Genomic DNA, 8,897 nt, shown 5'->3' with positions numbered 1-8,897 from the left:
TTCCCTATTTGGTTTACCCATTCTGGTTCCCAGTGGTTAACTCTTTCCTTTCTAGATCCTCCCAACTCATCTGTTTGATAACCTATCAGCAATTTGTTCAGAAGTGCCATGAAACTAAACAGTGGTTTTCAAAATAATTCATTTCTTTCTCCTTTTGAACAAAATAAGGAAAACATGTTCTTGTGCTTAGGTTTCTGGTCCCTCCGATGTTTCATTCAGCTGGAGCTAACTTTAACTAGCTATACAGTTTCTTAGTATGTTTTTTCCATATCTTAGACTTCAATTTCTTCTTTATGATATTAGAAAAGTTCAGTGCAGTTTAAATATTATTCCTTTTAACGAGGAAGCTAAAAGCAAACGAGACAGTGAAAAATTCCATATTCTTTGTTGTTTGTTATATTTATATGTGTCGATAGTGTCCAAATGGCAATGCCCTGCTTTATATATTCATTTACTTGCTCTAAGAATAAGGTTTTAGTTGCCTGCTGCATTTTTCAAAATTGTCAGATTATTAAGGGAGTTAGTCTCTGGTATTTGGTTCACAACTCTGATATTTATCTTTTATCGTTTCTGTATTTATGTCCATCTAAATATGAACTATTTGGAGAGCTATGGGTGCTCTTTTTCTCCTTACGTTCCTCTTCACTTTCTTTCTCACTGGGATGACTTATAATAGGACTTTTAGAACTGTGTTGTAATAGTCGATAGTTATTTTATAGAGGTAAATTGGTTAAGGCTCCTGATCGTTTATTCTCTGCAGTTCTTACTAAAAAATAATTTGCAAAGTGACTTGCTAGATAGCCACAGAGGGGGCCTATTAATGTTGAGACAGTATTTTCAGAAAAGGATGTCCACAGTGAGTAAACAAAGTGGCATTTGAAGAGTGGAGGCGAGTAGACCCCATGCTGGTGAAGAAAAAAATCTTGTGATAACAAGAGCATAATGTAAACAAACCAAAGCTATCCAGCTGGGTTCACAATGATTCCCCAGCGATTTCAAAGCACAAATAGGAGCTACTTTGCAGTTGGATTTTCAATTCTGAATCTTGCTAGATGTTAAGCACAGAGAGGAAGATCTTATGCTGCTCTCCTGGGTGCTCTGAGTGCAGCTGGACAACCATTTGTGAGCTATAAAAACTCACTCACTAGGCTATGGGGGGATTTAGGCTCCATGGCCTGAGGTGGGGGAGGGAGGCACTGGCTGAGGCAGGCACTATAGTGGGCAGAAAGCCAGGCCCGGCTGGGTAGATCATGCTGTAGGCACAAGACCTCCGCCCACAGCTTTTCTTAGGAGACCTCTGCTGCATCTTCTAGAAAGATCAAGGGGGAGGGGGAGACTTTAGCTTCAAGATAAACTCCTAGAATTCACAGCTTTTTTTCTTTCTTTTCTTATGCGGTGTCCTTCCCCTCATAATTCCCTGAGTTTCAGGCAGTTTAGTTGCATAAACTGTAGAACAGTGAAAGGGAGTGGAAGGGCGTACAGTGTGTGACCTAAACCAAACAAACAAGCAAACAAAGGTGTGTCAGACATTCTCTCATACTTTACATTTATTAACTTATTTAATCTCATCATAATGGAGTAAAGCGGGTAATATCCCTATTTTACAGATATGTAGATTATATAAAATTTTGCCTTGCAAAGCAGTAATCTATTTTTAAGAAAAGACTCATGTTTTACACAATTTACAGTCCTAACTAATCCCAAACCTTGGTACATTTAGGGGGAGATGGGAGAGAGGAGTCCCTGTTTCTGGTTAATTGAGTTAACTTCTGACCTCTAGTCTAAATCATTCCCACCTCCTGATCCTCTTTTAACTCCCGAGGGAATAAATTCCATATGTGGAAGTTGGCCATGTACCTCTCAGCTGCTCATACCCAGAAATGTTGATTTGGTGTTTGACACCACTGTTGAAATCACACTGAATCTTCCAGCTTACTATAGATCATCCCAAACATCTTGATCTATTTTTTCATTTGTTGACCTATCCAGGATCTTCATCAGCAATGTAGCCACAGGAGCAGGTCCTCTGATGGCTTTGTGGGCCTTATATTTGACGAAGATCTTTGGCTGATGTAGGGTGAAAATAGGACTCTTTGAAAATATTTTTTGAGTTATTTGAAACTGTATACAATAGGGTAATGAACCCTAACTTTGTTTATATGCTAACTATATTGTAATAATCAATAGTTATTTTATAAAGGTAAACTAGGCTAAGGCTCCTGATCATTCATTCTGTGTTTATTGTCTAAGCATGTTTATTGTACCCCAAAAGAGTGTCAAAAACTGCCGCTGTTCCTTTAAGAACAATAACAGCTAACACTTACACAGCGCTTGCACTGTGCCAGGCACTGTTCTAATTGTTCTATGTATATTACTAAATTTAATCCTCACAACAACCTATGCAAGCAAACTGAGTTTGACTTGTTTTCTTCCTCCTGTCATTTTTTTCTAATTCAGGTGTCAAGTGGATGCAGTAAGTAGTGGGAATTATGTCACAGGCTTACGCTTGGTTGCAAGGGAGGCTGGCAAGGCAGGCCCTGGTCTTTGCTTTGGGATTTGGAACTCATAATAAAGGAAATGAACACAATATAGAAATGTGTTTAAAAGATGCTGGGAAACCATAAATATGAATAATGCCACTACAGAGACATGGGAGGAGAATCAGGAATGTGGCATCCCAGAAGCCAACGAAAAAGTGTGTTTCAAATGCTACCAAGAAGTCCATTGCTATGGAGACTGCAACATGTTCATTGGCTTTAGTGATATGGAGGTCATCGTGACCTTGGTGAGATCATTTCAGTAGAGTGATGGGAGAGGAAGCAGATAGATTGCGTTGAGGAAAGAATAGGATGTGAGGAAGTGGAAACGGTGAGCTGAGGCAATTCTTTTTGAATCAGCGGTAAAGAAGATGACATAGGACATCACCTTATATCCTAGGATAGCAATTGATAGAGTGGGAAGTGGGATCGGGAATTTTCTTTTTTCGTCTTAATGTGAAGGCTTCAATAGGGAGGGGATGTTGCAGATCCACGGTAGAAAAGATATGATCAATAATGGTACGATATTTATTTAAATTTACTAACATGTTTTTACTAGTTTCTCTGATCACCATTGAATCTTGTACTTCACTCATTTCTTCTAAGTTCATTTTTTTCTACCGTCATATATTCTTGAATAGTTTTTTTCAGTAAATATCACCTTTTACCTTTTTGTTTCTGAAAATGCCTTTATTTTATCCTTCTTTTAAAATAATAGGTCAGATGCATATGAAAAAAATTCAAACATATGGAAACGTTGAAAGAATTATATAGTGAACCCCTATCTACTAACCACCTAGCTTCTGTGATTGTTAACATTGTACCACATTTGTTTTATGATACATCTATTTATCTATTTGACCATCTTTCACTTAGCCTGAATATTGTTAGCCAGATTTCATTTTGTGTTTAGAGTATTGTTTTTTGAAATAAACTATACACTATGCATAAAACTCAGATGCATCATGAGTTTGACAAATACATTTACTTGCCTGACCCACACTCATCAAAATACAGAATGTTGTCATCACTCCAGAAAGTTCTCTCATGCCTCTTTCTAGGCAATCCCTAGTATACCTTGTGAGAGACAAACATCATTCTGATTTCTTTTTCACTATGATTTCGACTGCTTGTTCTAGAACTCTATGAATGGAGTCATACACCATGTACTTTTCGTCTAAAGCTTTTTCACTCAGCATATTTTTGAGATTTATCCATGTTGTTTGCATTTATTTGTAGTTTGTTTCATTTTATTACTGAATTGTATTCTGTTCTATGAGTATATCACAGTTTATTCTGCTGGGGATGGACACATCTGTTTTTAGTATTTGGCTATTATGGATAAGCTAATATCTTTTTGTGGACATATGTGGAATTTCTGGGTTGTAAGGTAGGTGAACGTTTAGTTTTCTAAGAAACTGCTAGGCTATTTTCCAAAGCAGTTTTATCATTTTACATTCCCACAGCAATATATGAAAGTTCTGATAGTTTCACATTCTAGTCAACATTTTATTTTATCAGTCTTTTTAATTTTAGCCATCTGTTGGGTATATCTGGGGACTCGTCGTGTATTCTATCATTTTCTGATTCTCTTGTTCATGTTGATATCTCTCATGTCAGTATCATTTCATTTCTTTGTACCTCATCTATTTTTTTCCTATGGTAGCTTTTAAGATTTTCACTTTTTTTTTTTTTTAAAGTTCTGAAGTTTCACTGTAGTCTGTCTAGGTCTGGATTTGTTTCTTTCCATTTATCCTGCCTTTTCAATTTGAGAATTTCTTTAATTCTGGGAAATTCAGTTTCTTAAGTTTTGGCTAATTCTTTCATATTATCTCTTTGAATATTGCTTCTTCCCCATCTTATGTTTTTATTCCTTAGGGGATTCCTTTTAGACACAAATTGGAGCCTCTCACTCCATCCACTTGTCATTTGCATCTCCCATCTGTTTATTTCTCTAGACTATATTCTGTGCAATTTCCTTTCCAGTTAAGTGGGTCTAGACAACTATTTAGAATACCTGTGGAATTTTTATTTCCATGACTATTTTTTAAATTCTTATTTTTTTCAAAATCTACCTTTTTTTTTGTCATAATGTTTTGTTTTCACCTTAGAGATTACATTTCTTCTTATTCTCTGAATATTTAATTCTCTTTCAAAGAGACTTTAAGGTACATAGGTCAAAGCCTGTGATTCCGTTCTTCAATCTTCTCATTTAAAGACTCCTCCCTTCTGAGCTTCTACAAAACTGCTCCCCCTAGTTGTCTCCACTTCCAAACTGTTCTTTCTCAGGCTCCTTTGGAGCTATCAGCTAGTGATTTGCAACCTCTGGCTCCATCCACATATTTCTCTTGGGCTCTACACCTGTGTATCCAACTTCTTACTCAGTATTTCTCTATAGTGTCCCTCAGGCACCTATATGTTTTCGAAATTGAATACAATTTTTTCTAAATCTATTTGAAGAAGTAAAGAGGAGTAGAGTATGATTTTTACTGATTAAGCCTTTCAAAGGAGAAGTTTTACATGAATGTGGAAGCATAGTGGTTCAGATATGGTAGTGAAGAACTGGACAAATTCTCACCTCAAGTTCTAGCTCTAGGTACATGGGCCATGGCAGATGAGTATCTTCCAAAGGAGTGGGATGTCTGGGACCTCAAGACCTTGCGGGAGAGCCAAGTCTCCGTTCAGAGGAGGCAGGAAAGGCTTCAATGAAGGGATCAAGCTGAATGTAGTTTATGGACAAAGAAAGCATGATTTAGAGGGCACAGTCAAGAGAGGAAAGTAGCTGAAAGGAGAGAATCATAAAGATGGTAAACACTAAGTGTTTATTGAGCTTCTTAAGGGCGGGTGCCAATCATTACCATCTTTTCATCCTTAGAACCTATATCAGTGTTTGGTGTATTCTAGACTCTGAGCAAATGTTCGTTATAATAAAATGAGATTGTTGTAAATAGTTTTTGATTGTTTTCCAGGAGAAAGGATGTGGTAAAAAATCATGTTTTCTTTTGATAAGAGTCGAGAAAAAGGGAAAATAGCTTTGGGCTTTTAGAGGGCTACAACTCAATTCTACAAACATTTCAAAATGTCTGCCATGTGAGTCACAGTTGAGTGTAACACCTACGTCAGTGCATCCTTTTCCTCTGATCAATGAGTTAACTTCATAGTCTATGATTCTCATTAAGGCAGATTCTCTTCCTTCTCCCAGCACTTGCAGGGAGGTGTGTGCGGGGGAAGATATCTGTCATACGGAACAGGTCTTTCCAATAGATACGGCCTGCCCAACTCTCTTCTGATAAGTCTATTTGAAAAGAAATTTTGTTAACAGAAATTACATATCATAAATGTCAGTCATTGGGTTATAAAAACTAAAATTTCCCATTCTGCAAATCCTCCCTCTTTTAGATATTTCACTCATGGTGTCCGAAGTCATTTCTAGGTTCAGTTTCTCCTAATGATGCTAATTGATTGCCAATGGTGAAGCATCGCTGCTTGCTCATTCTGGCTCCCACCTAGGCATTCCAGATCTCATAGGCAACTCTCCTCTGTATGAGGGGTTCTTGGATTCCTGAAATCTGTCAACTATGCCTCATGGTTTTCATAAAGGAAAAAAAATATAATTCCTGTCTTTGCATGATGCCACTTGCTGTGCGTGTGCCCTCTGGTGTGTGGCATTGTCTCTTTCTTCATTCGATGGATTTTTTGTAGGACATAGAGATCGTTCAGGCATCCCCTGGACTCTTATACCAGCCAGTCTGCAGACCTCTGTCTCCATGCTCTCTCTGTAGAGTTCTACCTCCATCACTATCAATTCCTTTTGCAAACTCATTAATTCAGCATGATTTAATTACATTTATGAGAACAAATATTGGCAAAGTTTATCTTTGTTTCAAGGAGCTCACCATCTATGCAGACATAAACACGTGCTATAATTGAGTGGTAAACAAAATATTGAGGGAGCACAGGAAAAGAACCACTGAGAAGGAAGGGAAGCTAGAAATATCAGAATAGACTTTTAGAAGTTTTAATTTCAGACTCTGTATCTTTCTTGGTAGAAGTTCTAGGCAGTTGTGGCTTTGTCTCTCATGTAAAAAACACGGGCTCTCAACTGGTTTGCCAAAGCACATTGGTGTATTGTGAATCTCTCCCAAATGTGTTACCAAATTTTGACAAATTCGTAAGATTAAAGTCGGATCTATCTGAGATTCCTACATGATACTGAGCTCAGAAAGAACTTTAAGCTGAGCTGGTCCTAGAACTGAACGTAGAGTAGGAAACAGAAGGCGGCAAATGAGAGGCAAAAAGCAGAGTGTATTGTCAAACCAGCCCCAAGAAAGGTGGTGTGTTTACTGAACACATGCAGCCTTGGCTTGTGAATATCAAAGAGAATGTAGACAGGGCAGAACACAAACATAGTGTTGAGGGAAACGACTGGATATGCTTTCATAGACACTGAGATGTGAGATGCTGTTACACTGAGTAGTGATGGTGGTTAAACATTGCTGACTTTTTAGTGTTCTTTTAGTTCTTTTAATCTCTTCAAGTGTGCCATTAAAAATAGTATTCAAAGTGGCACACACACACACACACACAGTGTGGGCTGAGAACGACGGTGTTCATACATCTAAAACTAAAATGGAAGTTATCTCCTTGTTCCTTTTTCTTATCAGGTACCTACCAAGGATTTAACATCTCTCACTTCAAATGAGTATCATCTGTTTCCTTTTTATCTGAGCCACAGAACATGAGAGCTCATTAAAATTTGAGAAATTTTATTAACTATGATAGTTTGCTCCCTATTTTCTTTATCTTCTTTTCACAAGCAGGATTATGAGGTTGCTTGATAGGTTTTTAATATTGTCATGAAAAATCTCCCTTTGGGCATGTTTGTGCAGTAGATAACATAACCTTAAGAGACTTATTTAAATGAACTTATTCAGATGAAGTGGGCAGCCACCACAGAAGCAAATACATTTCAGAGTACGTTCTCTTCAACAACCATTTGTTATCTCATTTGTAATAGAACAAAGAACCACTAGACGGAGCTAACGTTTAAGAAATCACAGCTCTAAGTTAGACTGTTATGCAAGACATTTATCATTACTTCCATTTCGAAGCCTATGAAAGCCTTACCTAACACTGCTAAAGCAGTTTACACAAGATGAGACAAAGAGTGAAGTTTGCAATGGCCCAGTTTATTTAGTTACTGTAATGATGTTTACTCTAACTTTTCAAGTTAGAGTACATTTTACAGCACTTTTCAAGTTAGAGTACATTTTACATTTTAGGATACATAATTACATTTGATCTTCACAGCAACTCAGAGATTGCTGGGCAAGAACTAGTTCTTCTATTTTTTGATATTGATAAATGGAGACAGGGTATCTGCATTACAAATAATAGGCTATATCAGGATGGATATCCTGGACAAATGAGGTTGCAGGCTCAGTTTTCTTCTTAGATTTTTTTTTTTTTTTTGGTATTGATTGTTGACTCAGCCTGGAACTAACTAGAAAACTATCAGCTCATTCCTTTTGTGGGCGTAGACTCAGTCTCTGTTCACACCCACTGGAGGTATAGAGTAAAAGGACAGGCAAACAATCTCCCAAAATAAATGAACAAAGGAGGATTGTCTGAGTTCCTTCCCAGGAACCTTTGGTGTATATGATTCTTCATTATATCAGGGGTCAGGTGTGAAGCCCAGCACCTCCTCCTGTGTAGTGCAGACCGTCTTGCAAGCCAAGGCTGTGGTTATTATTTAATGTTAAACGTTAGAGAACCTGCTCGCCCCAGTACCCTACTCCAAGCATTTGTCCTCAGAGACAAGTCCACCGTTTTGATATTTGTCAGACAATTTGTTTCTGTTTCTTAACCATACTGATCATAAGAGGTTGTGCTTCAGCTAAAATATATGTTTATATATATTTCCCCTTGGCTTTTTGGTAAACTATTCGCTGGATAAGAGTGGAAATCAGGTCAGTCAACAAATTAATCAAATGTCCGGAGCCTGCATTTGGCTTTTGATTATCTTTAAAAGAACACAAGACAGCTCTTTTGGAGTGCAGTCACTCTGCAAGTCTGACCTCTTAGAAATACAGCTTCATTAATTAACAACTGGTTTTAGAATCAAGGTGGGGCGACTTTCACAAATGAGGCTAAGAATCCCTAGGGGAAAGCAGGAAGGTGTTCCAAGAGCCTCAGAAGTCCCAGAGGCTCCCGCCTGAAACGGAGCAAAGGAAGAGTTACATCCTACTATCCCAAGACTCACGGTGACCTTGTTGGGTGTGAGTCCACCAAGAAAGCCCCCAAGGAGCATCCTGAATGCCATTTGCCCAGAAGGTGGCGCTCCCATGCAGCGTCGGCCCC

The sequence above is a fragment of the Pteropus alecto genome, unplaced genomic scaffold (assembly GCF_000325575.1).
Source record: "Pteropus alecto unplaced genomic scaffold, ASM32557v1 scaffold101, whole genome shotgun sequence".
Classification (NCBI taxonomy): domain Eukaryota; kingdom Metazoa; phylum Chordata; class Mammalia; order Chiroptera; family Pteropodidae; genus Pteropus; species Pteropus alecto.
Note: the sequence above shows the minus strand (reverse complement) of the source record.